The following is a 19,811-nucleotide window of genomic DNA, read 5'->3' as shown; positions in this document are numbered from 1 at the left end:
CACTCCTGGTTTGTCTGATTTGACTGTATCTTCAGAGCCTCTGTGTTTGCTCTCGGATGGGCATGCAGGAAATAGGAAAATACGAAACCGAAGGGGCGCGTGAGGCCTCAGTGCAAACCCTGACTGATCAGCCCACACATAGTCAGAGGCTGGTTGTTTTTCTCCGTGTGATGGTGTGCTGTAATCCTCCAGACATGTTAGACTGATTGGTCCCTGGCCCGTCTTTGAGCTGCTTGCAGGTCAGGGCAGCACCCTGGGAGGACATGGACATGTGGCTTTTAATACCCTGGACTTGTTTATAGGAATTCTGTTTGTGTGGGTTAGTCCAGAGAAGCACAGCCAGAGGGCACCAACATGGTTAAACCCAAACCCAGAAAGATCCAAACTTACTGCCATTGAATCAGTTCCGACACATAGCAACACTATTAGGATTTGCGAGGCTGTGAATCTTTACAAGGGGCAGACAGCCTCGTCTTCCTGCCGCAGACCAGCCGGTGGGTTTGAGTCACCGGCCTTGCAGGTAGCAGTCAGCACTTACCCAACAGTGCCACCAGGGCCCCTGAAAATTAGTTTCCAAAAGCTGAAGCTTAGCTGCTGTGGAGTCAACCCTGACCCATAGCAACCCTAAATGCTTGTAGCGGTTGTAAAGTCAGGTGGGGCAAGGCTGGGGGCATGGCAGGGATGGGATACCAGGAGTGGAAATGTGCAAGATTTACTTTGCTAATGGAGAACTGTTCCTCTCCAAATAGGTGGATGCCCGCTGACCTGTCACAAGGTTGCCCCACAAAGCTTTGGGGTCCATGTCTGAATGGATTGCTGTAGCCTCCTCACTTCTCCCTTCGCCCAGTTCCCTGCGTCCTAAGACTCAAAGCCAGCACAGGACCTGGAAAAATTACATGTAAGTGTTAACTAAAGTCTCTGTTCCAAAACGAATGATAGTAAACTTATTCTCGAAATTGTTGTAGGCAATAAGAACAAATAACCAAGCTGGGCATGAAACACTTCTTTTTGTCAGTATACCACGCTCTCACTGAGCAATGGGGACATAGGAACTGCACATTGAAGTTTCTGCAGCTCCTTAACTCAAATCCAACTCACTGCCATAGAGCCTGCCTCAGTATGAAGGATCATTCTTAAAGTGTTCAGTACACTTACTCATACCTGAGAAAAGAGCTGTAAGATCCCCTCCACACTTTCCTACTTGAAACCCCAGCCAAGGAGCTTCTTTTCTTCTGTGCCAGCTTGGCTCTGGAGTTTTTGGTTCATTCTTTGCCCCGGGTTTTAACAGGTGTGACTAATAGAGCCGTTATTAGGCTAAACTGCAGCAATTGTCTTTTTGCAGGTGAGCTCATCATGCTTTTAGAGGCACTAAGAAGAGAAAACCAGGTTTCCCCTGGGCTGGGAAAATATATTGTTCCTTTTCAAAGTGAGTCATCATGGTATTATCCCTCCCGTAATACACTGAAGTGTGACGTGATTTACAAAGCACAGCTGTGAAGGGAGGCATAACTCTCCTCAATAGCCCCAGTCAGAGATCGCTGGTTTTCGTGGGGGGTTTTAGATGCCCAGGACTGATTATGTTTTGAGGATCTACATACTATTGTGTTTGTTTAAACTCAAACCCCAAACTCACTGTCATCTTAGAGCAAGCAATCATATACCTGTTGAAGACATGAACAACTTATACCATGTTAATATTGTTTAAGTAGAACTAAGCAAATACATAATTGGATGCATATGAACACACGCACACGTGTCCATATGTGTTCGAGGTCATATGTGTTTTATGTATTTTTAGGCTCTCACTGTAGGAATTACAACATTTTTCCTGTGTTGCGATGAGTGTGATAATAACACAAGTGTTTCTGTCCAGTAAATGTTTGAGAAGTTCCTGGGTATTTTAATTCTTTAAGAAAGTGCTATAATTTATAACATTTTACTTGAATATGGAATGATCATTCAAAGTAGCACTTAGTTCTTTTATAACTCTCTGAAATGGAGAATAATCATTATTAATAAAGCCATTTCCAGGTAAATATGCAATGAAGGAACATGTGTAATGCCTCAACATTATCAGAAGCAGAAATCCTAGAAATGGATTTACATGCATATGCATCTAAGTGAAGATCACAAAATCAGAAAAATAGATGAAAAGTGGTAGGTGATGAAGGCTTCTATAACATGAAGGGTCTTCAAAAAGTTTGTGGGAAAATGACATGATCTTTTCATTCCATTTTTCCATGAACTCATGACTCCATTAACCCACAGCAATCTCCTGGGATCGCAGGACTGGGTCTCACATACTGTTAGATCTCTGGGGAGTATAGCATTCCTGGGAGGAAGGTTGTCAGTTAGGCAGTATCTTCTTTATATAATAAAATGTGGATTGGATCAAGAGCTCTTTAATGTTCAAACATGGGTACAAACCAAAACCAAACCTACTGCCATTGAATCAATATCAACTCACAGTGACCCTGTAGGACAAATTTGAACTCCTCCCAAGGGTTCCAAGATGATAACTCTTTTCAGGTGGATACAGCCTCACCTTTCTCCAATGGAACAACTGGTGGGTTTGAACCGCCAACACTTAACTCACAGTGTGACCAGGGGCTCCTTTAAACACGTGGAGTTCTTAGGATTTACAGCCGAGATGTTTGGAGACTACAATGCGGTCCATAATGGTACATTTCCTCTCGGTGGTTAGGAAGGGCAGAAGGCTGCTGTGGCTCCTCAGATGAGCTGGCTCCTGCTCCGGTCAGGGCAGGATGGACCTGCCCGAATCACCCTCTGTGCCCCTGACAAAACACACAGTCACCTCTGCCCAGAAGCTTCTATGAAGCTGACTCCCAGGGCCCACCTGCTTCCTAAGAAATGCTGTGCAAAATACCTAGTGAGAACTCGACAGGGGTGCGCTCATCCCTAATACTGCCCCTGACACCCTTTGGTAAGGGGAGGAGAGCTGCAGAATAGTTCAGCCTTGGGCCCTGATTTTCTCCCAGGGTAAGAACATATGAGAGGGCATCACACAGTCCATGGGAACATTCCATATCTTTTCATTTGATTTTTCCATGAACTTTGGAAGCCCCCTTGTACTTGTTAGAAACCATCAGGGAGAGCGACGATGGACAGCTGTAGTGTCCACTAAAGGACCCTTTACACATATAGGCAACCTGCGTCCCTGTGACAAAGGAAAGCGTGTAACCCCCTGTGTGGCTGGAGCAGAGCACAGCTGGATGGTATGTCAGTAAATGACTCATGTCTAAGCCACCAGGGTGTGCAGTGTTACAGAGCTGTGTGAAAAGCTGCGGCAGCAGACGGGTTCATCAGTGGAGTTGAGTGTTTAGGCAGGAACCAAGAAATTAAGACTTTCCATAGATTCTACAAGTAGAAAATGAAAACTTCAAGAGAAAATTAACAGAAAATCGTTTTCCGGCTATGTTTCTAAATATTATGATACCTGTTTCACATCCTCCAAATTAAGAATAATTTCTTTTCCACCACCAAAAGTTTGTAATATTGGGAAGAAGGGCTTTTCTTCTACCCTCAGATTATACAGTTCAGTGCGTGGCCTGAAGTCCTCTGAGGACTCCGGAGGGTTGAATCCACTGGGCTCATCCATTCACGCCTGTGTTTGTTGGGCGTGCTCTTTTATTTTGTGCTTCTACAAAGCTGACCCGGAAGAAGGACGAGAGAATTCTCATGGAGCCTAGTAGCCATTTTACTTCGGGTGTCCTTCCCTCACTATCTGCGGGCCCTAACCTTGGACCTGACCAGGGATGAAGACTCCTGAAGAGTGCTCCCTAAGATTCCAAAGTTTCAAAAAGTTAAGCCACTGTCCCAAATTATTGCCCTTCTTCCTTAAGGCACCAAGATCATTAGAATATATGGCTATAGGTGTTTGTAGATTATATTGTACATATAGGTGTGTACGCACACACATGTACATAGGATTAAGGAAAAGGTAGAGCCAAAAAAAGAGATCAGAGAAAGTCACCAACATTAAACTTATATTATTACCTTGTTAGGTACCGTCAAGTTGGTTCCAACTCAGCGTAACCTTATGAACAACAGAATAGAAACACTGCCTGACCCGACTGTCCCCACGGTCATCCCTCTCTTTGAGCCCATTGCTGCAGCCAATGTGTCAGCCCTTCTCCTTGAGAGTCCTCCCTTTTCACTAAGCGGGCCTAGCTCTCCGGGTAGCATGTCCAAAGTGGGTGAGACAGTCTTGCGATTCTCACTCTTAAAAGTAGTCTGGCTGCACTTCCGAAACAAATTTGTTCTGCCGCCAGTTCATAATTTATTTAATCTTCTTTGCCGACCCCATCATTCAAAGGCTTCCATTCTTATTCCGTCTTCCTGATTCGTTGTTGTCCAGTATTTGAGGCGGTTGACAAAGACCCTGGTTTGAGTCAGCCTCACCTTAGTCTTCAAAGTATCATACTTGCTTTTCAATACTTTAATGAGATCTTTTGCAGCAGATTTGCCCAATGCCATATATCATTTGATTTCCTGACCACTGCTTCCTTCGGTGTCAACTGTGGATTCAGGAAAATAGGATCCTTGACACTGTGAGTCTTTTCTTGATCATGATGTTGTCTGTTGGTCTGGTTATGAGGATTTTGTTTTCCTGATGTTCGTGTGTAATCCATATTGACGGCCGTAGTCCCTGATTTTCGTCAGGAAGTAGTTCTGTAAGCTTTCAGCCAGTGAGGCTGTGCCAACTGCATGTCACAGGTTAGTGTTTTTTTAATCATTTTATTGGGGGCTCATTCAACTCTTATCATCATCCATCCATACATCCACTGTGTCAAGCACATTTGTACATTTGTTGCCCTCATCATTCTCAAAACATTTGCTTTCTACTTGAGCCTTTAATATCAGCTCCTCATCTTTTCCCCTCCCTCCCCACTCCCCTCCCCCTCGTGAACCCTTGATAATTGATAAATTATTATTATTTTGTCATATCTTACACTATCTGACATCTCCCTTCACCCACTTTTCTGTTGTCCATCCCCCAGGGAGGAGGTTATATATAGATCCTTATCATCGGTTCCCCCTTGCTACCCCACCTTCCCTCCACCCTCTGGTATCACCACTCTCACCACTGGCCCTGAAGGGATCATCCACCCTGGATTCCCTGTGTTTCCAGTTCCTATCTGTACCAGTGTATATCCTCTGGTCTAGCCGGATTTGTAAGGTAGAATTGGGATCATGATAGTGGGGGGGAGGCTAGGGGAGGAAGCATTTAGGAACTAGAGGAAAGTTGTATGTTTCATCGTTGCTACACTGCACCCTGACTGGCTCGTCTCCTCCCCACGACCCTTCTGTAAGGGGATGTCCAGTTGCCTACAGATGGGTTTTGGGTCCCCAGTCTGCACTCCCCGTCATTCACAATGATACGATTTTTGTTCTTTGGTGCCTGATACCTGATCCCTTTGACACCTGGTGATCACACAGGCTGGTGTGCTTCTGAGCTACATGGCCACTTGTTTACCATATCACAAGTTTTTAATGAGTCTTCCTCCAATCTTGATGCCACATTCTTCTTTTATGTAATACAACTTCCTGGAATATTTGTTCAGCATACACACTGAATAAGTATGTATAAATGCTGACATTTTCCCTGACTTTAAACCACGCAATATTCCCATGTTCTGTTCAAACAACTGGCTCTTGGTTTATGTACCGGTTCCAAATGAACACAATTAAATGTTCTGGAATTCCTAGTCTTTGTAATCTTATCCATAGTTTGCTAGGATTTACACAGTCAAATGCTTTCGTATAACCATTAAAGCACAAGTAAACATCTGTCTGGTGTCTTCTGCTTTCAGCTATGATCCACCTCCATGTCCACAATGATATCCCTTGTTCCAAATCCAGTCTGAATTTCTGGCAGTTCTCTATGTTTACTTATCTTCAACAAAATTCTATGTGCATGTGATATTGTTTGATCATTTCTGTTTTCATTTAAATCACCTTTCTTTGGAATGGGCACCAATATGGCTCTCTTCCACTTGGTTGCCCAGGTAGCTGTCTTCCAAAATTATGTGTCCAGATGAGTGAGTATCTCTAGTACTGCATCCATGTGTTGAAAGGTTTCAACTGGTATTCTATCAGTTCCTGGAGTATGGTAGCTTTTAACCAATGCCTTCAGTGTATGACAGACTTCTAAAACTAATGTATAAATGAAGATATGTGTGCATGAGTAATCTCAATCTCCTCACACCCCCAGGCTTTCCATGCCCTTAGAAATACACGCTCTATAATTTTCACTTAGGGTTGGAGACAGGACAAACTAGATTCTGAGTAAATTGACATGGGGAAGCTACTAAAATGTCAAAAATGAAATGACAGTTTTTTATAGAAAGACAGGGCAGATCGGCCAGTCTAAGACAAGGTCATCCTTGACCTCAATTGGAACTCACTAGCGCCATAAGCTTGGTGTGGAAACTGCTTGGATATCGTTGCTAGTCAAAATAAAATTCAGCCCATGATCATAGTTTTGAGGTAGGCACACTGACACAGATTCCTCTCCACATAAGACCACTCAGCCAACAATCACCAAACAAAGTAACATAAGGTAGAGAACTTGTTGAAGCTCATGCGTCCAGGAATCGACTGTGTGGCTCAAGACCCTAAATTCCTATCTACTGATGTTGTAGAAATCTACAAATTATCAAAACCCTCAATTAACTAACCAGTGTACTTTTCCACCCCATCGACCTCACCGCTTTCCACATACCCAGCCCTATCCAACACACACCCCACTTCCCGTTTTCAAAGATAAAGGTTTAGAAAACAAGATAGGTTTAGTTTCGTCAAAAATATTGTTTAAAACTGATGTTGCATTGACTCCACCGCACCCTGGAGGATATCTGTGGCTGACAGCATGGTCCTGCTGAATGACCGAGAACTGTTGGTTTTAATATTTTATGATTAGAAAAATTTTGCCAAGATTTTCAACAAAAACAATTTGTAAGCTGTCAGTTAACCAGAAAAGTAAAACAAGTAGTCTTCTTGGTCTCAAGTAGTGTACTTAACTAATGTTTTATTGACCTGTTTTCAATATCTTAATAATAACCTAAAGTTTTTATTTAGGATAGAAAATATAGCATATGTATTATTCTTCTTGGGAAAGTGTATGAGTTTTGGCTTTTACCACCTTTCTAATTCCAGCATTTCAACTTCATATATTCTGCCTATATTGCAGAAGCAATCTAAAACTTGTCATATTACTGGTTTTAAGTATAAAGTATAAGGTAATATCATCAGCCTATACATTTAGCTATGGTCACTGGGTGACTCTTTGAAAGCAATTTTTTGAACATTTGATACAATGATTTGTAACAGGTTTCACGTCACAGTTACGTTCTGTTCAAGACATTGTTGAAATGAATTTGCATTCTCTGGGTACACATTAATGATACTGGTAGGAATGATAGTACCAGCCTGGTAATATAAGTGGAAATTTTCAAATGGTGCTCCCAGACATACTCTTGGCAATACTGTGGATTAGACATTGAGCTGCTAATCACAAGGTCGTCAGTTCAAACCCACATGCTGCTCTGTTAGAGAGAGATGAGGATTTACAGTCTTGGAAACCCTAGGTAGGGTCACTATGAATCAGAATCATCTGAATGGTATTGGTGGATGGGTGATGTTCCTAATAGACTAATCTATGTATATTATTGTCAAACTAATAACTAAGTGATAGTGGTTGTGTCGGTTTTTCAAATTATTCAAATAATTCCCAATCTTTTGATGTTTTAAAAATTATCTGAAAGCGCTATGTTTATGTACTGTCACTAGTGAAAGCGCTCTAGTGACACAGTGGTTAAAGCACTCCCCTGCTAACTAGACAGTCAGTGGTTCAGACCCACCAGTTGCTCCACGGGAAGAAGCTGTGGCAGGCCGCTTCTGTGAGGATTTCAACCTTGGAAACCCTGCGAGGCAGTTCTACTGCCCTGTAGGTTCCCTGTGAGTAGGATTCTGCTCGATGCCAGTGGATTTGAAGGGTTTTTGTTTGTTTGCTTGGTTGGTTGGTTATGTTTTTTCTTTTTGTTTTTGGTGACTTGGTAAAATGGAAACTCTTGGCTGCGTCATGATTCAGGTTGGGGGAGTCACTTTGGGAGCACAAAGCCACCCAGAAAATTGATCTTTGTGAGAGTCCTGGGCCCTGGAGCTTTGTTCCAGCTGAAGGGGCCACTGACTGAAGGGGGCACTGAGGCACAAGCTTCCTTCTGCTCTTGTGCCAGAACGGTATTTGCACAGGTTCACTATATAACAGGACTTTTTTCAGCCCTGCAATGCTGAACTAGAAGCTATAATCTATTGTTTCTAGCCGGGTTTCCTCATATTCTGTGCCTGTCACCAGGCCAGATTACTATACCGGATCCTATGTGTCAAGTGTTTATAATTATTAGATAGACAGAATCTGAATAATCCATTGCTTTTCTATAAAAAGAGAAGTAGCTCTATTTGCAAGATTATAAAAGTAGTTCATATTTACTCTACATTGTTTATAAAAGAACAGAAAAACATATACACTGGTACAGATAGGAACTGGAAACACAGGGAATCCAGGGCGGATGATCCCTTCAGGACCTGTGGTGAGAGTGGCGATACCAGGAGGATGGAGAGAGGGTGGGGTAGAAAGGGGAAACTGATCACAAGGATCTACATATAACCTCTTTCCTGGGGGATGCACAACAGAAAAGTGGGTGAAGGGAGACGTCGGACAGTGCAAGATATGACAAAATAATAATTTATAAATTATCAGGGGTTCATGAGGAAGTGGGGAGCAGGGAGGGAGGGGTAAAAATGAGGACCTGATGCCAGGGGCTTAAGTGGAGAGCAAATGTTTTGAGAATGATGAGGGCAATGAATGTACAAATGTGCTTTACACAATTGATGTATGTATGGATTGTGATAAGAGTTGTATGAGCCCCTAATAACACGATTAAAAAAAAAGAACAGATAAGCACAAACAAGAAAATAAGTTGCCTATAATCCACCTGCCCAGACAAAATCTACCTGTTAGAACATGCTTTTGTGTGTTTTTCCAGATTTTTTTTCAATGAATCCACTAATTTCAAATTTAAAAGTAGTATTCCTATATCCCACAACCTGGGAGATTATTTGAGATCACTAAAACTTACTTCATAGATTGTTTTACAGAGCAGGTATCCCTATGTAGCTAATTTGTTTTCTCCCTTTAGCTTTTAATCACCTTTTTTGAAAAGAGATCACTGTGTGGATTCACTAATCTCTACCGTGGAAATCTCTATTAACCAGTATTTTCATTTCAACATTCTGTCAATAAAAATAATTATTCCAGACCCTTGCGATTCTCTGAAGCCATAAAAGAAAAACTCAATGATTTTGTGTTAAGTAAGCCCACTGGGTCCCAGTTATTTGAAATTAGTATCCAATGTCGTATTTGGCAGAAACAGAAACAGCGGATTAACCAGTCCCCTATCCACAGTTCCAACAATCCCCATTTTAGACTTGATAGCAACAAAGTTCAATTAAAATATATCCGCTCTTGTGCTGTGCGCCAGTTGGTTTGTTTTCTCAACTTCACATTCTTTATCCTCCTTTCAGGAACGTTTGCTTCAGATTCCTCTTGTGTGGTGGTCTCAGTCCTTGGGTTGAGCTCTCTCTCTTTGATGCTGGCTGAATCCGAAAATTTAACCAAGGCGGTTAGGAAGGGCTTTTGAGGCCTGAGAGATCAAAATGAAAGGCTAGTAAAGGGATTCACTTGCGGAATGTTGTAGAGATGTCATTTGCAAGCCTTATGTGACTAGAATCAGAAATATTTAGTAGAAGAGATTTTGTCTGTTTGTGTAAAATGATCTTCAATTTGGCATATAGTTCTGTCTCGGTCTTATCTTCACCTGTGCAAGGCTCTAAGTTCCTTGAAAGCCAGGGTTCTCTCTGCTGTGCCCCTTCACATCCTTTGTGTCTTTGTTCAGGAAGGAACTCGGTATGTGTTGCCTTGAATTCCTATATCTGCTCTTGAGTGAACGTGCTCCATTCAGGTAACTAGAGTGTGCTGCTGTCCGCAGCACTGAAGGGTGCTTTGATCAATATTCATGGTGGTGTCTGGTGTCCCCTTGGGTACAGTTGTGGGGAAGTGGTGTACAGTACTTTGATCCTCCCTGGGAGAGGAAGGTGCTCATGTGAATCATGAGAATTTGGTTCTTCGCCTTCAGTTTCGGTGACCGTCTTTCTTCACTGAGTCACCGCGCTCGCTCTGCTGTTCGGTGCTGGGGCATGTCATTTGAGCCCGAGACTCTCCCTTGGACTGCTTGTAACATTGTATCTGACTTTCCCATTACATTCACAACCAGCATTAATGTATACTTTCAGGACTACACTAGGAGCGAGTTGGCTTTGTAGTTGGCATTGAGATTAACTTTCTCTAACCTAAACCAGTGAAGACTAAGGTTCTGCTCTCACCACATGAAAGTTTTGCTTTCACTGGCTCCCGACCCCTCCCACCTGGTCACAGGCGTCATTTGAGGCGGATTCGGAGGCGGTGTGGTTGTATCTCAGTGGAGTGTGACCCACTTTTTCAAAGTCCTTCTTCACCCATCTTTCTTCAGCCCGAGTCAGAAGTTCTGTGGTAGTGGACTCCCCCACAGGAGCGCCTCTGACCCATCTCGTCAGCACTGCCTAGTGGGTGCTTGGCAGTGCCCGTGCGTTCCCTCTCGGGGACGGTGTCAGCGCTGCAGGGCGCGTGTTGGCCGCCGGAGGATGACACCACATTTCCTCTAGGTTCTGGATAATGAGCAAGCACACAGGTAAAGATGCGTTTCTCAGTGTTGACTGCTTTTGTGTCTTAATGATCTTGTTGAGCTGACTTTTAAATCTTGATCACTTGCCCACCTAGGCTTGCTGTGGTGGTTCACAGAGGACTAGGCGTTTTAGTGGGTGCTCTGGGACCTTCGTGACTTAACTTGTTCTGAAATGTCTAAAGAGAACGGGATCCAGCGACTCTCGTTCTTCTTTGGTCCCACAGCGACTATCATCGACATCATTTTCTTTCTTTTTTTCTCTCTCTTTCTTTCTTATTTGCTCTCAGGGTAGTGTCTCTTAAGTTTCAGATGCTTCAGTCTGTGGTGACAGCCAGGAGTGAGTTGATGCTTGGTAAGCTTAAGGCTGCACAGTGGCAGAGTGTGGCTAAGGCAGACAGAGAGAAATGTGGAGAAAGGAGGGAGAGGTCCAGGAGAGACCATGTCTTGGTCTCACTGCAAACTCAAAGCACCTTTAGGTGAAGTCCTATTTAGAAAATCCTTCCTGGCCTCCTGCTCCATTGCTGCAGTCTTGGTTTCTGATACCGCTTCTGTTCCTTTGAAGACTGTGTAAAGCGCTATCATTGCTTCTACACAAATTGTTCTAGGTATCTTCCCCCGAGGCTAGTCTGAAAGTCTCTGGGTGCATTTCTTTGTCGAAAGGTGGCTGACGTGTGTTCCAAGGCACGGCGGTGGACTGGTCTATGCCCTATGCTGAATGGACCTACCAGCGCAGAGACTCTAAAGTGCCCATCAGTTAGTCAACACTGTGTTCCCTGAAAGCCCTGGTACAGAAAAAGAATGAAAGTACAAACACTAACTGGAAAAAGTGTCACACATTTTAGCCACTTTGCATCCCTTGTTAGGACGAACCCAAAGTTGGGTTTTTTTCCTTTTTTCTTTTTTTTACATTTGTGAAGTTGTGTGGTAGGTGGAGCATGTGGGTGGCCCTGAAAAAGTAGCGGTTAGAATAAGATTTTCCATTTATTGCCCTTTGTGCCGGGCTAAAAATAAGATTCATACAAATCAGAATATGTAGTGCAAGCAAAATCACTCTGTTAATTCTGATGTCTGGCCTGCCCACATCTTTGCATCTGTCTGGTAAGTGGTACACTGGGAGATAAAGGTGTCTCTGTTCCAGTCGTGGAAGGCAGCCAGGTCTCTACCCTGCTTGTCTGTATGTGGTCATTTATCAGCATTACCCCCTTCTGCATGGGGGGAAGTGTAGCGCATCCATAAACAAATTGGGGTGGTGGAAGAATAAAAGCAGAAGCGATGGAATTCTTGTCTCTTTTTTAAAAGTAGTTGTCAAGTGGGAAATGCTGTTTGGACACATTGTTAGAAAGTTGTTTCTTGTAAACGCATAGAGCTGCAAGGAAGGGATTTCTTAGTGGTGTTATCCAAAGTATTAGAAACCTTTTGTTTGTTGGGGATTGGGGGGGGGGTGGCGAGTGAGGAAGGAAGGATGGACAAGGGTGAACGCATGCCTGCCCTGTAGTTAACCAAGTGAAAACTCCCCTTCATGCTCTTGCCGGGTCTGCTGCAACCACAACAAGTGAGAACATGTCCGTTTGTGGCTGGAAGAAACACCAAGGAGAGATGGTGTCACTCTTCACAGGGAACTTGTCACTTCGTGATCCCAGCCATGGTTCTGTCCCCACTCCACTGGCTGCGTGGTGGTGGCATTTCCCAAGAATGAGAATGTCTGTGCTCTGTGCCTTTCCGTTTGATGTCATTTGTGAATAGGTGATTCAAGAGTGCGGTCATTCCTGACGCCTCGGGAAAATGACCATCGCGCGCCGTGCCCCTCCGGGGTGCTGCCCGCCATGGCAGGCAGCGTGGTGCTGCAGTCAGAGCGAGGTGAAGTCTTTAGGAGAGGAGGACTCGGGGACAAATCGTAGTTCAGCCACCTCTTAGCTTTGATCCTTTTGGTTAACCTCCCGGAGGCTGGGTGTCTGTCTGTGAAATTGGGACGAGTTCCTACTTGGTAGCATGGTTGTGAGGATGACGGGAGAGTGGTGATGCGGACAGGCAGTGCTCGCTCAATAAACGCTGGTGCTGTCAGTGTTGTTTGTGCCACTGCATCACAAGAATGTGCAACAGGAGGAGTGGGTGCATAGAGGCTGTAACTGCGACCGGGACATGGGGCAGGGAGGGGGGGAGTAGGGGGGGCAAACCATGAATGCGGGTGCTGGGAGGGAGCATTAGAACTGACTGTGATGATGTCTAGACAGCTCTTTTTAACAACCCTTTAATATTCACGTATCATACACTTTAATTGTGGGAGGGAATGATGTGTGAATATTATATCAAGAAAACTACTTAAAAAAAAGAATGTGCAGGAAAATTCTAGGACATGTGGGCTCTCCTCTGTGCTTGGAGTTCAATTTATGGATGGGAGAGGCAAAGGGAGGCCAGTCTTGGGTTAGTGCTTCTTGGTGGGAAGGATGCAGCGTGCACGTGCAGTTTGGTTGTTCATAGAGTACCGATGCTATCTAGGGGCCGCTGCCTTATTAAATTATCACAGTGTGGGCCTCTATTTCCCTTTTAAGACAATCCCTGTATTGAACACTTGCGTTATTTTTGCTCTCTCACTATGTTTGGGTTTTGTGCGTGTGTATGCGTGTGTTTTTAATTTAAACATGGATATTTACGTTCTAACATCTGTGCATGTTAATTATAGTACCTGCTGGTATACATTATGAAAGAGAGAGAGCTAATGTTGTAATCAAGTAAGGTTTAAAATATTTCAGGTGGGAATGGGCAAAGCGTCAGGAGCAATTAGCTTCCTTGGCAGGGTAATTCCCTACAGAAAATAATGCATCTGTTTTAATTCTGGGTACTGATCAAGCCTATAGCTGACCAGATGCTGACAAGCAAAAAACAATTACTTTAGCGGTTTTTTTCCTAAGCAAATAATTTCCTTTTTAATGTAATATATGCCTGCCCTCTAGGAGTCCTTTCTGCTCATCAGAACATCCATTATAAAGTAAACATGTTGTGTGTTTCATAATACAAGGTCATAATTGTGTGGTTAACCTTCAGAATCGGATGCTAAGAGTTCAAACCGAACCCTTTCATCAGCCTCCTCCGTGACCTTCCCGGGAGGTGCTGTCGTTGTTTGTCAAATTAAAAAAAGCAACTGTGACGACTCCTGGACATTCCCTCACCTGGGACCTGACAAGAAGTGATAAATGATACTAATAAGCGAAGGAATTAAAGCAGGGTACCAGATATGAAGCAGGGATAACTTGATTTTACCCATCAGTGTGTTTTCCTAGTTTGAGGGGGGTGGGGAGGTGGAGCTTGTTTTTGTTTTAGCATTTCTCTCCTAATTTTATTTTCCATGGTCTGCCCTGCCATCACTGTCACAGACGGGGATTCTGACTTGAAAAAGCATCTTGGGTTCGAGTTGTTGTTATTTTTTTAATGTTAGGAGCCATCATCCTAGGGTAGGGATGTTTCTCGGCTCATCTCAGCCGGGAAGATCTGTCTTTGACTCAGATCGTACGCAGGTTCTGCCAGTGGCTGGTCCGGAGTGCGCTGCTCTTTCTAGTTTTCCTGTTGAGGGAAATGGCAGAAGGCCTGTCTGGCAGAGCAGTCATTCAAGGTGACTTCCGAAGGTCCTGGCATTGCACACAGGGTTCCAGACCCTTCCCGCCCACATTCCATTCTCTCTAACTTCCCGTTAGCTTGGCCTGCCTTCCTGCACTTTCCCACAGATGAAGTTTCTGTTTAAGAAAAAAAAAAAAATCCTAGGTGAGAGGTGGTGATAAATTCGACTCTGGCTTCGGTCCCTTCCCACACTTCCATAAGGAATGACAGAAATTCGAAATGCATCGGTTGACACCCCGTGTGCTCCTCCCACATAACAGCCCGCGCTCCCCTATCCTTCATGTGCAATGTGAGGGGCCTAGCCGGCGAGCGCATTATTCCTGTGGTTGAATGTGTAAAGCATTTGCGATGGAGATGTACGCTAAGGATGTATTTTAAGTGCATGTCCACACTGCTGGCTTAATGCACTCAGTCATGGAATGCTTTCGAGTTTATTTAATGGATGAATCCTTGGGAACACGGGATTTTTCAATACAATTGACATTCGGAGTGAGAAATACAAATCTAATGAGAGCATTTCAATCAAGGTTTGTAATTAAGGCTGAATGGAGTAAATTTGTACACACACGGCAAAAAAGGGCCTGCAGAAGGTGAAATTGCATGCTTTGCCCTGAAGGAGGGATGAAGGCGGATGGATGGGTCACTGTCAGGCCTGACAGTGCGGAGTATAAATGATGCGTCACCAAGCGCTGCACGCCCTGCCCAGGGAATTCCACTCCACTAAATTACATTCCTTAGACCTGAAGGCATGCGTCCGGGATGAGAGGAGGGAAGACAGGGCTGTCAGTGCCAAACGGAAGCTATTAACCACACAGCTCGCTGCAGGGTGGGAAGTCCATGGGTTCCGCGTTCCATTAGACCTGCCTTTTCTGTCTTTTTTTTTTCTTTCAATATTCACCTTTACTCATTAATTTACAGATACTACCATGTGTACGTGCATGATGTGAGCCACAGGTTACAGTTGCCCTATAAGGGAAAAAATGTAAGTTGGCTTGTGTACGTTGATGAGCTCTGGGCTGGTCTTGTTATTTGTCGCTCTCAAAGCCTGGCTTCAGAAGAACCCGTGTTCCTCACTTCCTGACCCATCCCTGTTTCCACCTCCATCCAGCTCTCCCTGAGGGAACCACATTGTACTGGTCCTCACCTTCCATTTTGTGAGGAGCTGAGAGTTACGGGGGGCGGGGGGTGGGGGTGGGGTGGGGGTGGGGCTCCTCGTCAGCTCTGTATAAGGTCCCGTCACCTTCAGAAGATGTCACTGCAACCAGACAAGCCTCTGCTCGGTGCTTTCGTCACAAGAAGTCAGAGGGGTGCGCCTCTAGCTCTGGGAAATGACTCCCTCCCCAAATACGCTGACTAGCGTTTTTTCCTTTTTTATTACATTCATTATTGTGCATTCTGATAGTATATGCCTTATATCTTTTATGAGAGGGGGTCTTCAAAAATGTATGGAAAAATGGATTTAACAGACAGTAGATTTTTTTCCATGAACTTTTAGAAGGCCTCTCATGTTTGCCTTCCATCCATACAACATCCGCTGTATGGGAGGGCTGGTTGCCTCCTGTGACATCGTTCTTTCACCTGGCCCCTTGCTGCAGCATCCTCTCAAACTACATCTTGGAGTTCTTCTGGACTGAGCTTAATAGCGTCTAACATAGACCTGGTGTGGAGCCAGGTTCTGAATGGGTTCATTCTGGTTCAACTTCCTGCCGAGAACTTTCCTTTCTTCTATACTGAATCACAATCTACCTTTTACAAGATAGTTACTCTATGTAGAAATTGCCTGGGGATCTGTTAACATGTAGCTTCTGATTCAGTATTACCTGGGTTAAAAATGTCGATTCTCCACAGCTGGTCAAACCGGAATAAACCGGTTCAAAGCCCTGGTGCAGAGCCTCCTCACCATTCTGTAGAGATTCCTTTGTTCCAGCCTCCCTGTCAACAAATAGCTATATTCGCTTCCTTTTTGGACATTAAAATGGGGAAGGGAGAAAGGAGGAGCTCCTGGGAGAAATCGCTCTACGGAGGCCTGCGAGCACTCCTTTAGAAGCTATTCATGCTTCTGAGAAAGATAACGAACCTGAGCTTGCATCCCGTTGGTTGAATCCCCCATTAATGATCCTGCCAGCATGGGCTCCCTGCTGCCTCGTTCTGTTTTCCCACAAGACCTCTGGTGTTTTTCCTCTCCTATTCCGAATGCTGTTCTCTCAGGTAGAACACATCTTGAGGGAACTAGGTCTTGTTGCGGCACAGCGCCCACCCCTTTAATAGTTTACAGGATGATTCTTAATTGTCCTATTACGAGCTTCTATTTTGCATTTCGTTAAAGCTGGCTGTGTGTAGAAGAAACTTTTCTATAGACCGTGGTTTACTTGTCAGAAGTCAATCCATTAACATTAGCGCTTCACTTACGTGATCATTATGGTGTTTCCGAACTGACAACCGCAGCCACACACTGGCTGCCGTGTTCCCTCGTTCCCAGTGCTGCAGACAGACAGACTTTTGTTCTGACTTGATGAGGGGAAAAAAATGCAAACAACACCAGCCCTACCGCCAGAGATCCTATAAAGACACGTTGAAGTGAACAACAGGGCCGTTTGTTCACTTATGACATAAGGATAGAAGAATTTAAACAATAAGCCCTCTTGTGAAATGTGGCAAAATATGCACCACAAACGTTGTGAAGTGCCCTGCCTCATGGAAGACAATTTTTACATGGGTTTCAAAAAAAGCCCATTAACTTATAAACCACCCTTCAAACACAGAAAAGAAAATCACTTGTCTCACTGTAACATTAAAGCAATTTCAGATCTAAGGAAAGCTAAAGTGCATTCATTTATATAAGTGCATGTGCTGTAATTTATTTAAAAAAACCAAACCCTACTCTGTTAGGAAATACAGTGCCTCTTCCCTCCCTCACCTGAAATGGGAACTCCATCTGCTCAAGCCCGTCTTTCTTTGAAAAAATTTTCCTTCGGTTTCAAAACGGAAACAAAACCCTTTAAATCACTTAGATTTGAAATGAAGTGTTAGGGCTCCAAAGGAAGTCGCTAAGTCATTCTGGCATGGGTGGGGCAGAGGAGGGAATCATCCTGCTTTTAACTGAATCTACATTCATTTGAACCCTCACCTTTTTGCTTTGAGCCATTGAGAAAGGCTTAACAAACCACAACAGGGCGATGGCAGAAAAATGCAGACATTTCCTTGTTAGCTTGAGTCAGAATCTCTGGAAGCATCCTGAATTTGTTCCTCTTATAATCATTCTGATATTTGCATTGGTACTTTCCAGGAAAAGTAGGCAAAGGGGGAAAAATCCTGCACGTCGGTGAACTACACATAGGTGCCCATAGAGCTGACTTGGTATTCAGCTCTAAAGATGTTCAAGTATTTGCAAATGGGTACACACACACACACACACACACAGCATCTTTGCAGCATCCTCTTAATTGAAGAAATGTTTCATCTCTATCTCTGTTGACAGAAAAGATTGCCTACTGATAATTGCTTTGCTTAAGTGTCTGATAATATGCCAGGAATGAGAGCATTCTGTGTTAGGTCATCTTTAATTATGCATGTGCCACCTGTCAGCTCTAAATCAGTCCCACGTTAGATTCTTGCGGAGTCAGTTTGGGGCGGCTGGGAAGGAAGCTGAGGTGAGCTCTTTTAGGAACAACAACAATAGGCAGTAGTACACGGGACGTGTGACCTGCAGCCTTTTTGGGCGCCCCCTCTCCATTGTTCTTGAGCAGCAGTGCGCCATTGGAACGTCTGAGGAACGTTTGACACACGCCCACGCTACTCAAGTGAAGACACGTTACTGCGAGAGAGGATGGTGGTCCCATCTGCTGCACTTCCTTTTTGCTCCTTCTCGTCATTGTCAATGAGCCAGGGAAAGCTCAGAGGCGTTTTTTATAAGCTATGTGAGGACAGGAAATATGTTAACGATGATTAGATTTCATACATTTCAGGGTTTTTCTTTTCTCTTTTTTCTTTTTCAGTCATTGCTTGGCTGTTTTTAGAAGGACAAATATGGGTTGGAAATCATGCTTGTTACCCTCTGTCGGGTTCTGGTAGTTTTATTCTCACTGTTCAGGGTTGTTTGGGACTTTCTGATGGGATGTTTAGAGTCCTTGACTGGGCGTTCTGTTCTCTCTTCTTCTAGCCTTTGATTGCACGGCTGCTTTGCAAAAAGTGTCTCTCTTCATTCACCTGTAAGAGACTCCGGGGAAGTGCACTTTGCTTAGAGGTGAGCTTGGATGACAGAGAGACTGACAGCAGGCAGAAGGAAATGGCAGGCTTTTGGGTTATCACGTGGGGGTTCCTCAGGCTTTGGCTTGCAAAGGTGAAGCTCCTTGCCTTTCTGCTCTCCAGCCAGAGAACAGCTGCCTCACTAAGAATTTGTGAGCAGTAACCTTCAAAACCAGGGTTTGGAATTCCTGAAATACTTCATTTGAACACTGCATTGGAGAGAAAAGTAAGTCACCTGATAAAGGGGTCAAGGCATCCTGACCCCTCCCTTTAGATCCTTGGGTGGCCGCCTGCTTTTCTTCTCTAACCAGATAGTCCATGGATGGCTTGTATGTAATGCTCACTTAATATTTACACAGGTGGTCTATGGTAAGCTTTCCCACTCAGTACAAAAGGCATTTCAATAAAGAATCGAATATATCCATATCTTTGCCAGAGAAAGGGCAACAGAAAGTAAAGAAGCCAGCCAGAGATAGGCTAGAGGAAGGTCATGGAACAGAGAAGAAAGCGAGCGGGGCCGCCAGCTTCTCCACACCAGTCCATGGTTACAGAATCTTTCCCCTCTACCTGGAAAGCTCCTTCGCGCACTCCTCCTGGCTAATATAGAGTTGTTGTTGAAGCATCATTTTCCCTAGGAGCCTTTCTTTGATCCTTTCCCGTACAGTGATCGTCCCTCCCTGTGGTCCCATGATGCAGTGCCCATGTCCTTCCATCACTTAACCCCTCTGAATGGCCAGGGCCTGCTTGCTTTCCTTCCCCATGGAGTGGTTGCTGAATAACCCAACACTACCTAACTATGACCAGTTGTGAAGATGGGGCCATGTTTCCTTCTAACTATGACAGGGGAGGGTCCTGTGTCCAGAGAGAGCTGGAATGCTTCCACTGGACTCTCCAGTGCTTAGATCAAAATGAAGAGGTCTGTCATCAATGGTTGATAGAGCATTTGATGAGGGACATAGACAAACTTAAGTGCCTCAAGGAAAGGGCATCAGGATGGAGAAGCTGCCAGAAAGTGTGTCTTATAGTTAATAATGGTTGAAGGAACTAAGAAAGTTTAAGCTGGAAAAGAGAAAAAAAAGAGATAGAATAGCTAAATTTGAAGGACAATTGTTACTCTCTAAAAGGCATAACCAAAAGATAGAGGTTTGGGAA

General features: G+C 44.2%; 1 protein-coding gene across 1 annotated transcript in view; it reads left to right on the top strand.

Annotated features, from left to right (window-relative positions):
- The window catches only part of BACH2 (BTB domain and CNC homolog 2), a 315,667-nt gene that overhangs the window by 126,770 nt on the left and 169,086 nt on the right, over positions 1–19,811 (top strand). Inside the window, exon 2 of the mRNA XM_004710922.2 lies at positions 750–898. The gene's annotated coding sequence lies outside the window, so the exon portion shown is untranslated. The remainder of the gene's footprint in view (positions 1–749; positions 899–19,811) is intronic.

The sequence above is a fragment of the Echinops telfairi genome, unplaced genomic scaffold (assembly GCF_000313985.2).
Source record: "Echinops telfairi isolate 266 unplaced genomic scaffold, ASM31398v2 ScPeMD7_3533;HRSCAF=4204_0, whole genome shotgun sequence".
Lineage (NCBI taxonomy): Eukaryota > Metazoa > Chordata > Mammalia > Afrosoricida > Tenrecidae > Echinops > Echinops telfairi.
This window is presented reverse-complemented; position numbering and strand designations above follow the sequence as displayed.